This window comes from Cornus florida, unplaced genomic scaffold (genome assembly GCF_030987335.1).
Source record: "Cornus florida cultivar Cherokee Brave unplaced genomic scaffold, ASM3098733v1 CherokeeBrave_3.0.0_Hap2_Chr02, whole genome shotgun sequence".
NCBI classification, from domain to species: domain Eukaryota; kingdom Viridiplantae; phylum Streptophyta; class Magnoliopsida; order Cornales; family Cornaceae; genus Cornus; species Cornus florida.
In genome coordinates this window covers 38,946,160-38,961,470 of record NW_026775572.1, presented here as the reverse complement: position 1 = coordinate 38,961,470, position 15,311 = coordinate 38,946,160, and the positions used below count along the sequence as shown (strand labels likewise).

At 31.2% G+C, this 15,311-nt stretch overlaps 1 pseudogene; it reads left to right on the top strand.

Annotated features, from left to right (window-relative positions):
• Positions 1 to 10,419: 10,419 nt before the first annotated feature.
• LOC132297814 (small nucleolar RNA R71) lies at positions 10,420 to 10,518 on the top strand (annotated as a pseudogene).
• Positions 10,519 to 15,311: the final 4,793 nt, after the last annotated feature.

Here is a 15,311-nt window from a genome sequence, read left to right as displayed (position 1 = left end):
GTTAAAAGACTTATTAAATTCTAAATTAATTTGAAGTAGAACAAATGAATTATGATGGAATATTAATTTAATCTATTGAACATAAAATTAAATTAAATGCAACAAATGAATTAAATGAGGAAAATATGAGAGAAGAAACCAGGGACATGATTTCACCACTAACGTCACACTATCAGTCAGTTGTATCAATTTATTGGAAAGATGTGAAACATGCATAGGAAATTAATCATGGCTATAAGCACATATTAATTCAGTTATAAGATAATATAAAATTAAAGTTAAGCATGGATTATCTTCGATTAACATAAACCATTTATCTAACTACTCTATTATAAGGTGTAGTATGATTTATCTTTTCTAAGCATAATTCATCAAAACTCTAATATTATATTCAATGAGAAACCATTGCATAACCATCTCATTTATAACTATAAGAAGTAAATGAGTTGTGTTCAATCACAAGCATTAAATACCTAAGACAAGATAGAAAATACTCTGCAATTGGATTAAAACTTTGAAAATGATTTCTATTAAAAAGTCAAATAAAATCCTTTAGGTTATACAATCATACATGAAAAAATATCATTCTCCAATAAGTAAATACAATCAAACCAGTAGCGCTAAGTTAGGGCTACATCACAGCCCTTGACGCTCACATAAGGAGATACAGACAAAATACTAAAACGGGTTTAAGTCCTAATTTTGCAGAAAGTTTGTTGGAGAAGGATTCTTTATTTTCTTCTTGTTTCTATTCTCATCAACTTGTGGGCTTCTCTTGAGCTCTTTTCTAGGTCTAATTGGACTTGAATCTTCATTATTACTCGGCTCAATGGATGTGGTTTTCCCTTAACCTCTTGGATATTATCTTTTAAAGCCCAAAATCACTGATTTTGATTGATATTATAATCAAGGCCCTAAAATAAAGAAAAACACTAAAACATCATAAAATCACAGATAAAACTATTACTAAGAGAATAAAACACACAAGTTAAGGGCTAAAATGTATAACATTCAGCACTTAACAGATACTCCCGAGATCATATCTAACACATAAAGACGGGGTGGGCCAATGACTCAAAGGATTAGAGCACGTGTCTACGAACATCTTATATCTTGCTAGCTACTAATAAAAATAAAGAATGAAATAAATTTTTAGTATTTCAGTGTTTCAATACATTAATTTATTGATGAACCAAGTTACCCCTGTTCATCACTCTAATGGCTTGTGCACACCAGAATTATAGTATATCACAGAGATGAGCCTATGAATACCTTTTTGACATTTAAAAGGATAAACCTTAGATTAGGAGCTAAGACTAACATTTATTTAACAACATAGTAGTAAAAAATACTAATAAGGGTAAAGTGCAAAAAAAAAAAAAAAAAAAAAAAAAAAAAAAAACCCTTGAACTATTGTCGAATTTCAAATAACCCCCATGAATTACAAATTGCACCCTTGAACTATTAATTTATTGCAATTAAGGACAAACATATCACAATACACTATTTACCCTTTCTCATTAAATTCGTCAATTCTTATTAAAATATTTTTGTTATCTTTTCTCTTATCTAAATATTAATTATACCATTTACCCTACTTTTATTATTAGTATCAATTAATTTATCACAAAAATGAAACAAATAGATTTATAATTACCATTTTCTAAAATGATAAACTTATTATTAAAAGTTTAATATATATAATAAAACATTTTATACTTAGCTTAAAATTTTTTACCTTAAAAAAATACCTTTTTTTTTTTTTTTTTTATACAATATATTCATGAAAAGTTAATAAAGTACTTAGATAAAAAATACCTTCTTTTTAATGCAATATATTCATGAAAAATTAAGAACTTACTTAAATTATTTTAATATTTTTTACTTAAGAATTTTATTTAAATAATTAATTAAATATAAATTTATGCAAATTTAATGAAGAGTATGTTATCAAATTAGTATAATTTTTTTTTTCATAATTTATTTAAACAAAAAATAGATTAAATGTAATTTACTAAGAACAGGAATTATTGTCATTTAATAAAAAACACTTTAGACAATGTGATAGTTTAGGAGGTATTATACACAAAATATACTTCAAGGGAGTTATTTACAAATTCAAACATAGTTCATGATTTTGTTTTGCACTTTACCCTACTACTAATAATAATATAGTAGTAGAAAATATTGAAGAAATTCAATAAAAAAAAAAACTATAATTAGAGAATAAATATGTAATAATAAAAAATTACTTATTTAATTCAATAAAATAAAATTTAATTAGAGAAGGAAATAATAATGATAATATATTAAAATATTGATATTTACTAATATAGTAATAATAAATACTAATAATAGTATAAAAGAAATATTGAAATTCAATAAAAGAAAATCTAATTATAGAAGAAAATATATAATATTATCAAAATTATTCATTTAATTAAATAAAAAATCTAATTACAAAAGGAAAAAATAATAATAATACAGTAGTAGTAAATATAAATAAAATTCTAATTAAAGAATGAAATATATAATATTAAAAATTATTTAATAATATACTAATATGACATACTACTAATAATAAATTTTAATTTCGTAAGTAATTCTAAGATAAATTAATACGATAAAGAATGTGTATTATGTATTTATTTTTTTTAAAAAAATTAACAGTATTTCAAGATAAATATAAATAAAATTCTAATTAAAGAATGAAATATATAATATTAAAAATTATTTAATAATATACTAATATGACATACTACTAATAATAAATTTTAATTTCGTAAGTAATTCTAAGATAAATTAATACGATAAAGAATGTGTATTATGTATTTATTTTTTTTAAAAAAAATTAACAGTATTTCAAGATATGATAAGTTTTAATTTTGTTTATTCTATCCCAAACAAGTATATGGTGACAAAGGTAATTTTGTCGTAAGAACCTCGTTTTTTGCGACAAAATATTCTTTGTCAATAAAAGCTGTCTATCACGACAAATAATTTGTCACTAAAAATCCATCAATGGCGACAAAGGCAATTTTTGTCACTAAAATGTAGTCTTTTGCGACAAAAATTCTTTGTCGCTAAACGATTATAATTAGTGACAAACTATTTGTTGCCAAAAATCAATTAATGGCGACAATATAGTTTTGTCACAATAATCCTATCTTTTGCCACAATGCTTTAATTTGTCGCTAAAAGCTAATTTGTAGCGACAAAATTTGGTCACTAAATGCATCAATGGCGACAAACCAATGTTTGCCACTAAAATCAAGTAAATAGTGACAAGATTGTCTTTGTTGCTAAAATTTAATAAGTAGCGACAATGCTTTTTGTCACTAAAATATATTTCGTCGCTATATCCTTTCCCGCCAAGTGGCGGGAATGAGAAAATTCCCGGGTGTGATATTACGACAAGTTTTTGTGACAAAATTTCTTTTTGTCGCAAAAAGCTAGGAAAAGGCTACAAGGTCAAATTTTGTCACAAAATGTCTCTTTTTTGCGACAAATTCCTGTTGTTACGGAAAATTTTGTCGTCAAAGACCAAATTTGTTGCAGTGTACATATAGGAGTTATGGTTTGGTATGATATGAAAACAACCGTTTTGGTATTGGTATGTTTTTTGTAGAAATCAGAATTATGTTTGGTAACGACTGTTTTGAATAATTATATATATGAATACAATTATAAGATTATATGTAATAGTCCATTTTTTTTTTTTTTTTTTATGATTTGAGATAATTTGTTAAAATAAAAAAAAAAAATCTCCATTAAAGAGTTAGGAAAAAAAAATTATGAATAAATTTACATGTATAAATAAGATCATGTGGGATGTTTATGAGGCATAAATATGTTTAGTGGCAACCAAATTAAAAATCTAACTTTGTAATAATCTTTTAATGAGATGAGATCTTTGCACTCCATTTATCTTTTTCTTTTGGCTTGCACTCTTTTTTCTTTGATCTTCTTGAATTGGTCAGAGTTGAGGTTTATTTATGTTGGACATTGAAGATTGTGAATGGTCTTACTTCATTGAGATTAATTTAAAATTTGTTCGTGGAGATCCTTCAAAGTGCTAATATTTTGATTGTTAACTCATGAATATTTTATACAATCTCATGAGACCATTTCCCCTTTTCTTGAGTATTAATTTTGATAATCAACTTCTAAATATTTTATACAATCTCCAACCAAAGAAATATATGCTGAAACATCTGACTCAAAATCAAGAAAAAGATCAGATTCGTGTGAAAACATGTATATGCATTTATATATATATATATATACACACACACATATTTGTTGTATTTTTCTTCCCTAAATCAACATGCCCTAAACACTGCTTTCAATTTTGTATAACAAATATATTTTATCAAAGTTTTAAAAAACATAATAGGGTTTCAATGAAAAAAAAAAATGTGTCAACAATTACCTACCAAGCCCATGGTTTTGTGCAAAGAACATTTTCTAGTTGAAATTTGTAAACACAAACATAAACGTATAATTACAGCAAAATCAAAACCTTATGAACAATTGATTGGAGGGTGTCAGCACTATTTTTGGGGGCAGGACTATTCCCTTCCGTTACCAACACTCACCTAAAATTACATGTAACCCTAACCAAATTAATCATAAAAGATATCATTGTTAGACACGAATCAATTATCAAATGGAAGTTTTGATTGAGTCTGACTAAGACTGGCATGAAATTGATGAAATAAAACCATTCACAAGTCAGTCGGTAGATCTAACTACTGCAAACCTACAAAAGGTCATTGACATTCCCTTTTGATAAAACCTAGCAAATGAAAGGATGCAAGTCACCTCATAAGACATAGTATCAAATCCTCATTTACACCAAATTTCATTGTTGATGTATCATGCCAAATTTAACAAACTTAGCACTAAAAAATACAAGTACATATGCCATAACTAATGTAACAAACTTGGCATCTACCTAACAAAACACTACCACTAATATTGCAAAGATTTAATAGGAAAGGAAACAAAGATCAACATTATTTCTACATTTAATAGGAATTCAGATACTACAACCCAAAATCTGTCAATATATCTCTGCATTTGCTTTAACTTTATTTCTTCTTCTAGATGCTTAAGGCACTAATTCAAACTTCGTTGCCAGAAGATCATCTCTGCTTATAGGCTTTGGTCATCTCATCAATAGGGACTAAAGGACAATAGCTGAATAGTGTATGACCTTTTGCAGTCATGTCTGTAATCGTCTTGTTGTACTTCTCCAACCAGCGGCCAGTGGTGGTGACAACCATCTCTTCTACCGCATAAAAGGGAGGAATCTGATTGACTCCATACCGCACTCTCACCAATCCATTCACGAGCAATTCCAGAGATGAGATCATGTGATAATATGAGCCAACAAAATGATTAGACATTGTCATTAGAAAAGGTATACATAAGGAAACAATAAGTTCAGCACTAAAAAAAAGATCCAAAATAACAAACTGCAATAACCACCATGATACTAGGTTTCATGAATCAGCCTACACTTTAATTTGCAATACAATTAACAAGAAGATCCTCTAACAAAAATACATAACTTTCATTAATCTACAAGGATGCTAAATTTGTGCCCCTTAGCTAAGACAGTCTCCCTATTTTAAAGTGAAAACAGAAAAAGTGGGGTAATAAAGAAAGATGGGTATTTATCAAAAACTAATGCCAACCACCACACAAATAAATTACTTTACCTGCTCTATATATGAATATGAATATAGAAGGTCCCAAGAAATATCACCCCCACATATTACAAACTATCATATAAATTCTACAAAGCTGAACAAAACATAAACACTTTGAAAGAGAAGTAGATGCGCTATTCTTATCAAGTAACTAATTCAATATGTGCTATCTGAAATGAATTGGGTAAGATGATGAGAAACATACTTGGTGCTGGAAAACTCATAGAGCCTTCCTTTTTGAGAGAAGATAATCAAAGCAACTTTAGCATCACAGACCACGGATAGCTCATAAGCCTTCTTTAACAATCCGTTTGTTGTAGTTGAGCTCAGCAAAAAGAGAAAAACAATAAATAAGTGAAGCACTACAAAAGTAGAGAGAAAAAGAAAGATTAAAACCAAACAAGTTATATCTAACCTTTTTTCAGGCTAAGTTGCAAATTTGGAGTATAAAATGACCTCATGCAAAACCAAACACATGAACAATATTAGAGAAAAACAAAATAACACATGGTAGGAATGAAGTAATTAGAAGTAGTAAGCATGATATATCTAACCTTTTTTCAGTCTAAGTTATAAATTTAGAGTGTAAATGACCTCATGCAAAACCGAACACATGAACAATATTAGAGAAAAACAAAATAACACATGGTAGGAATGAAGTAATTAGAAGTAGTAAGTAAGATATATCTAAACTTTTCTCAGGCTAAGTTGCAAATTTGGAGTGTAAATGACCTCATGTAAAACCAAACACATGAACAACATTAGAGAAAAACAAAATAACACATGGTAAGAATGAAGTAATTAGAAGTAGTAAGCAAGATATATCTAACCTTTTTTCAGGCTAAGTTGCTAATTTGGAGTGTAAATGACCTCATGCAAAACCAAACACATAAACAACATTAGAGAAAAACAAAATAACATATGGTAGGAATAAAGTAATTAGAAGTAGTAAACAATATATATCTAACATTTTTTCAGGATAAGTTGCAAATTTGAGTGTAAATGACCTCAGTAGCAAATTTTAAAAATGCCTTTAAGCTCACTCCCAAAATGACAAAGAAGAGAACACAATAGTAATACGCAGTTGAAAATATAGCATTTGTAGTTCTCAGCAGCAAGGTTATCCAAATACAGAAAATTAAGTATATATTACGTACTAAATGAAATACTGAAAATTAACTAAATACCTATTACATGTCATATATGGGTAAAAATATGGAAGTTTATCTAATTTCATCTGTCAACAATAACGATAATGAGCAAGAAGAAGACAATCACAATAAATATGATTGTGATAATAAGATATCCACAACCTAGGAAGAGCATGTACTTTTGTCTACATTATTCATTTTGAATCATTGCAATGACTCTGTCCAAGTTAGATTGAACCTATTTTTCAACTTGTGCACCTTGGTGCAGCTCATCCACTCATATAAATGCATTCATATATGACTATAAGAAATATAAATTATACAATTAGGAAACAGTAACAAAATTAACACCTAAAAGATTAGAACCATACATTCCGAGCTGGACATTTAAAGAATTGTCGACCATAACTTTTTAGAGTTTGAGCCCTATACAGGTGCATAGGACCTCTACCACATGCATATTGTGGTCGCTCACCTTCAAGCCTATACATAAGTGCACCTATAAGTACTAAAGAATTTAATATTTGATGTCCTAATATTAGTTATTACAGTTATCCATAAAGTTTATGAACTATAGTTAGTTATTACAGTTATCCATATTCTATGCATGTAAGTTAAAATCGTACACACTATTATAATTAGTGATTATAGTGCTCCCAAATTAGGTTCGCAATACAATCATGATAAATATCCATCTGTCGCATCCGTGTATTAGTTGCACCGACAACCTTAACAATGTCATCCATATCAGGTTTATTTTTTGAAGTAGAAGATTCAGGGGTTTCAAAATAAAAAATTTCATCAAATTCACTTTGGGATCTTATGAAATTAAAAAATGTATAGCAAGCAATGACAATAAGAATTTGAGTGTCAAAGTAATAAGGGGGCATTTGTTTCAATATAGGGAATCTTATCTTTACCAACCCAAAACATCGCTCTATGATATTCCTCAATGATGAGTGCCTAAAATTGTACACCTCTTCTTTACCACGTGGTTCTCTAGTATGTCTATGATATTCCTGTATGTGGTAACGTTGATCCCAAAACGGGGAAAGAAAACTTACCTGTCATGTTAAGTATTAAAATTAACGTATTTTTAATGTTAAATATAAATATGAAAATGTAATTTTCTTACCTTCGGATGGTGATGGAAAATTCAAATCCTCATTCTGAATGCACTCATTTTAAATCTTTGAATCATTAGTAGACCCTTCTCACCCTGCTAGAATGTATGTGAATTTCATATCAAAAGAACACACGACCATGACATTTTGGGTCGTATCACCCTTTTTACCACGAAAGGGTATTTGTTGGTCGACTGGCACTACAACATGGATATGAGTTCCATCTATGGCTTCTACACAATTTTTAAAATATGGGTAAAACTTTGGATTGCTCTTTATCTGTTTAGGAATTTCATTCAAATCCGAGGGAACAATAATCTTTATCCCTAACTCATAAATTAACTTTAAGGCAGCATGAAAGTGATATGAAATTGTGGATGTAAAGTGTTGGAATCTTTCAGCAACGACAAGATTCCTTTCATTGTGAGACACGGTAAGTAGAAAAATTGCAACTTGTTCTTCTACTGTTACAAATGTAGAATCTTTTAATCCTAACAATTTTAACTCACGACACAAAGCCCAAAAGGTATTGGGGTACATTTGAAAATTTTCATAACACCTATCTTCATATCCATTTAAAATCTCGAATACGTAATCTTCCCCTTGTAACATGGAATCCCAACAATGTTGCTTATCAAAATATTGATGATAGTACTCATACACGGCTGCGATCAATACAAGAATTTCCTCATCATCATCATCATGGTTAATATTGTCCTTATATCCATATCTACTATCCTGTTTAGGAATAAATAGAAGTAGTTGTTGTAATAAAAATTAAATAACACAATGATATAAGGAAAATGGATAAATATATAGTAAATAATATAGTTATTTAACAATAATTGACCGGGTTATGCCGCACTACCGTTAAGTTTTGACCGAGCAAGAAGCGCCCGATTAATGATATGATCACCAATAATGCATGATGTAGTGAGTGAACTGGGGTCCTTAAACTTTAGAAGAGTGTTATGTTGTAAAATTGAGCTTACTTGTTCGGTCAAAACCACTTTTCTTGGTGCTTGGCTCTTGTTCTTCCGCTTTTGGATGCACAAGTCTTTCAAGAATTTGGTATAAGCCGGAATTTGCTTGATTGCATCCAATAGTGGAAGATTAACTTTCACTTTCCTAAACATTTCCATGATTTCATTGGTTTTTGCCTTTTGCTTGTCTTTTGAAATGAATCCTTTTAAGGCATCCGGAAATGGAAGTTTTGGTTCAAACACTTTTTCAAAATTTTCTTTTGAACTCTCTTCAATACAAGAAGTTTTTAAATCACTTTGTTTCAAATCATTTTTGAACAAAACTTTTTCAGCATCATTTTTCAAAACTTCTTTTTCAAACACATTTTTCAAGACTTTCTCATTCACAAGATCATGTACATGCAAATGAGGAATGGGATGTGAAACGGGACGAGTGACAACTTAAGGTTGCACCGGTTCACTCTCTTCATTGGACATTTCAACTTGATTGTCCACAACCCTACCACTCCGCAAGGTAGTCACCGTATTAACATGTTCAATGGTGTGGCCTTCCGATGAGGAATGGGTTTCCATAACACATTATTGCTTAGGTGGGGAATTAATAGGCATCTTTCCCTTCTCTCTTGCATTAAGAGTGCTTGTTATTTGCCCTACTTGGGTTTCTAGCTTCGTAATAGATTGAGAGTGAGAATGAAACAATTGTGTGTTAGACTCTAAAGTGCCCAAAGCATTCAAAACTTTTTCTTCAAAGGCGGGACTTCTAATATTTCCTTGGGAATAAGATTGGTTGGGAAAATGAGAATTAGCAAATTGATTCCCTTGTGATTGATAAGGTCTATAACCTTGGGATCCTTGGTTTTGAAGTGGAGGTGGAATGTACTTCCCTTGAAAACCGCCTTGGGAAGGGTTTGAGCCCTCTTCTTGGTTTTTCCAAGAGAAATTCGGATGATTCCTCCAACTTGGATTATACTGAGTACCATAAGGATTGTTCCATTGGTTCACAAAAGCTACATTGACTTGTTCATTAGGTTCATTTTACACTTGTCTGTAAGGACAATGAGAAGTAGAATAAAGAACACTAGAACAAGTCATACATGTTTCATTTGATGCACGATGAGAATGGTTAGGGAAGGAAGATACTTGGTTCATCGAGTTTTGGTTAATCAAAAATTGATCAAACCTTTGAGATAAAGACTTCATTTCGGCGGCTATTTCATTTGAATGGTCGACTTGATGTAAGCCAACACTCTTCCTACCTTGTGAATTTATACCATTCTTGGATGATAGTGTTCTATGCAAAGAATTTTCACTCATACTCTCACAAAGACGCCACACGTCATCCTCATGCCTATCAATGTATGAGCCACCCATGGAAGCATCAACTATACCCTTATAGTTGTCCGATAAACTCTCAAAAAAATATTGAACTAATTCCCATTTGGGCATGTCATGATGTGGACACTTCCTAAGCAACTCATTGAAGCGTTCCCATGCCTCATGAAACGTTTCTCCATCCCCATGTGAAAATCCTCGAATTGAGGTTCTCATGGCATTGGTGTTTGAAACCGGATAGTACTTCTTTAAGAACTCTTGTTGCATTTCTGCCCAAGAAGTGATTAAAAAAGGCCTAAGATTGTTAAACCAATACTTTGCCTTGTCTTTTAAGGTGAATGGAAAAAAGTTTGAGTCTTAAAACTTCTTCCAGCATGTCCGTATATTTTACGCTGGAATATACTTCAAGAAACTCATCCAAATGCTTGTAAGGTTCTTCACTTGGAAGTCCATGATAGTTAGGAAACATTTGAATGATTTGTGGCTTAATTTCATAATGATGTGCTCTAAATGGAGGTAATTGGATGCATGTAGGTGCATTATACTCGTTAGGCACATAATGGTCTCTTAAAGCAAGAGGTGGATTAACTACTTGAGGTGCAACATGAACACCTTGGTTCTGAATTCCTTGATTGATAATGGGAGGTTGTGGACCATACATTGGCCTTGGTATTCCATATGGAACTTGGCCTTGTTGTTGTGGTGGTTGGTGAATGAATGGCCTAGGCATGCCTAATGGTACTTGTAAGTTCTCATTGTGTACATTGGGATGAAGGATACCTTGTTGGTCTATGTGACCAAGGTTCTCAACATGATCATCATTACAGGTCATCCATTGATAGGTTGGTTCTACTTGAACTTTCTCTTCCCCTAGGATTTTTAACAATGGATTCAAGATGCAAATCAAGAGGGACAAGAGTGGGTCTCAATGAACGACGTTCATGCATGCATAATGCAAAATACAACAAGCACAAAGAATGACAAACACTATGCCTTCACAACAATACAATTAGACTTCTTCCACAAACACTTAATTCATACTCCCATGCTTTAACAACAATGATGCAAGAACAATTAAAAACAAGCCTCCACGTGGGCTGACGATTTAACTAAGGGATTGAGTAAAGAAAGTCTCACAAAGTCTTTTAGCACTTCAACTCCAAATTTAAAGCTTAGCTTAGCAAATCTTTTAAATTTTTAGCTTTTTACTTTCTTTGCTTTGCTTGAATGCTCCTTTACTTGCTTCCTCTCCAACAATGCACCTAGTCAAGTAAGAACAACACAATAAGTAACCAAAAAGAAAAATAAAAGTAAAGTAAAGACACGATGAAAAGAGTACTAATCCTAATTGATTCCACAAATCCGACGTTGCCAAATCAAATCAATCAGTCCCCGGCAACGGTACCAAAAACTGACTAGGTTGTGCCATACTACCGTCAAGTTTGAGAGTGTGTGGATTTTAAGGTGAGGACCAAGTTTTATATTTATAAAAGCCACTACTACCTTCACTAAAAATATAGTTAGGGTGAGTAGGGATCGTCCCAAGGGATTGGAGTCGTACTTGGTTGTGGAATCGCAATTAGGGTTAGTAGGTCGAGTGATCAAACAAATGGTTGGTTGGTTGATTAAACTAGAGAGCAACTAAATTAAACTAAGTAATTGAATGTAACAAAGGGTAAGTAAGAGAGAGAGAAATCTTGGGGTTTAGAGGTCACTACCAAGCAATGCATTTCTATACCATTGACAAGTGACTCATGAGGGCAAATAGTGTGTTGCAATATTGGTGTGTGTGTGTGTTTGGTTGATTCAACAAGTAAGGATGACTAGTTAAGCATGTATTGTCTAAACATCATGTGAAAGGCACAATATATCTAAGCAATGAAGCATATATTGTCTAAACAACATGTGAAAGGCACAATAGATCAAAACAAGTTATTAATCCTTTCATTAAGCTCACAATCCAAATATAACACAAGGTTAGAGATATATGCTTCTTGTATTCAAAAGTATGGAACATCAAACAACTAGCATAGATTGTCCTCTCATCTAACACTACACTACATCTATACTACTATCATGAAAATAAACTAGGGGAATGGTACAATCCATCAAGGAATAAGTATGAACCATCAAGAAAATCATAAGAGCATTCTTTTAAGCACTATGCTTTGACAATCTCTAAATCTATAGCATCAATACACATAGATATGCATCAATAACACAAAATCTAGAGACAAGCACATGAACATCTATCCTAGCATACATAGACATATGGATAGAATGAAATGATCAATTGGAAGCATTAAACCACATAAATCATTGAATAAACAAGATCTATATATATCAAAGTGTCAAAACATCAATTACAACACTAATCCCTCAATAATACATAAGATTAAGATATAGAAAGCATGCTTGGGGCTAACTCTAGCCCCAAGAGGATGTCTAGCCACTCATGGTGATGTTGCTCCAACCCTCAAGGGCTAACTCCATGGAAGAAATCTGCTCCTTGTTGATGAAGAACTCCAATGGTGTCTTTAGCCTCCCCCTCCTCTAAGCTTGCTCTCTAAGAGATGATATGAAAAATAATGTTGGCCCCTTTTTATAAAAAGCAATCATTATCCTTATATAGGTAGGTCAAATGACACTCAAAATGAGCTGGGGTCGTGCACACAATATTCACTAATGATTGGAAAATGGATAACTTTCAATGAGATGGAAATTTAACTTTTTCGCACTGGAGGAAGTTCGATCAATCGAATCTTGGACTTGGATCGATCGAACTTTGCTGCTTCCCACCTTTGGCTTTATTTGCTACTTTCTTTCTCCACTTTGCTCATTTTTTTGTTTAATCCCAGAATTGCTTCAATTAAGCTCTTATTTGGCTGAGTTAACTTATTTTCAGGATAAGTGCCTGAAAATGGAAATAATACGAAATCAATCTAAAACAGTAAAGTAAGATAGATAAAGGTACTAGAATGTTTAATCTTAAGGGGTTTAAATACGCACTTTTTAGCGCTCATCAATGATAAAAGTAGGATAAAAGACATACCAAAGCATACAATTATTCAGCAATAATTTAAAAGCAGTAGATAAAGAAAATTAAATACAGTAATGTAAAAGCAATAGATAAAGAAAATTAAATACATTCATCCAACACTAATGTAAAAATAGTAGATCAAGAAAATTAAATATAGTCATCCAACAGTAATGTAAAAGGAGTTATAAAATAGTCACCCAAAAGCACATACAAGTAAGATAGCGAACATATCACAAAGGCTGATTCATCACCCACCCAACCTTCCTCTCATCAGGAATGTGAAGAAATATATCCCTCCACACCTTGTCCTCACCAAACATCCTTATGATCTTAGCATAATAGGTATCATCAATCCTCACTAATGTGTTGATGATACTAAAGCACTCTTCAAGCTGGTAATCCATTTCTTTTTTTTTTTCTTTTTTACTAGGAGATTCAACTTCAGGCATTTCTTTAACACAAGATGGTTGATAATTAGAAAATGATTCTGCTATAGCTTTGGCAATTTTATCGGCTTTCGCTTTCCCAATATCAGTCAAATATGCCATCACTTGAGACATTGTGGAGGAAAAACTTTCTTTCTTATGTTTCTTAGCTATAGGTTTAGGAGTAGAAATTAGGTCATTCTACATCAGTCATGTCTGTATTGCCCTCAATGTTATGAATTGTAGCTTCATGTGTTGCCACTTGACACATTGTTGGCACTTGGTGAGGTTTGGGTGTTTTTGTGGAAGGATAAACATGCTAACTAGTAGCATGTGTATCCCCAAAAATCCTTACCATCTGCTAATAATTCTTGCACCCCTATTTTTTTTTTTTTTTTTTTTTGCCATACTAGATCGAGAACCTACACATTATTAGTTTACAATTATTGTTCATCAAACCCTTTTAATACTAAATCAATAATTACTAACTTTTTATATGGTAAATAGATACGTATTGAAATACTAACCTTGTATGATCGAACCCATCTTTCAACTTCCAACACAATCATCCCTATCTCACTGTTATACCCTACACCAGTCTCAGACAATAATTGTTTGCAATCTTTATACAATGCTCTAATTGTATTGAATTTTTGTCTACATTGGTCCTTCGTGTACTTCTTCCCAATTTGCACCAGCATTGCGTCCACAATATATGTTTACCCAGTTGGATTAAAAGTCATGCTTATATGATTTCCTTTTCCAAACTCTTCCTCCATCAAAAACATGAATTTCTCTTGATGGCCATCACACCAAACAGCGGCATCGGCTTGTTCAATAACTAAAATTTTGTCACCATTCTCACCATCAAGAGAATGAATGTCTCTTGATGGGTATTGGTCAACATTGTCATTGTTGATGTCCATCTGATTATTATTAAGTAAATTTAACAGTTTAGTAAATTGTTTATATAATTATAATTTTAAAGTGAAAATTCAATGCTACTATACACAGTGTTTGTCAATCAAAGTGTAATTAATGATGCCTATCAATAATAGAACTAAGAGAGTTTCCACTGGCAAAAGTAATTTCTAGCAATTTTTTCTAAAATTAAAGATTTTTTTGGTACACTATTACATTATAATAACATTGTCTAAAATTAAATGAAATTAGAGAAATTCAGCATACTACTGCAACCACATAGTATAATTCAGTATAATTCTACATAGTTAATTCTCCTATGCATATATGTTAAGGTTCGGACAGTGTGTATATATGTAAAATTAAAAGTTTAAACTCTTACAATTAAGGTTCGGACAGTGTGTATATATGTAAAATTAAAGGTTCAAACACTTTAAATTGTATGAACTCCATTTATTTCATTTATATTGAGTTTTGAAATCTACTCTAAAATCTGTTATTAAATTTGATTTCTTATTTTGTTATTATTATTTTTATTCTCTTATAGGTACTTAGAAGACAAGAAAAGAAGAAAGTAATAGTAAATAAACTTAATTTTAAGAGTTTAGATGTTTTTTT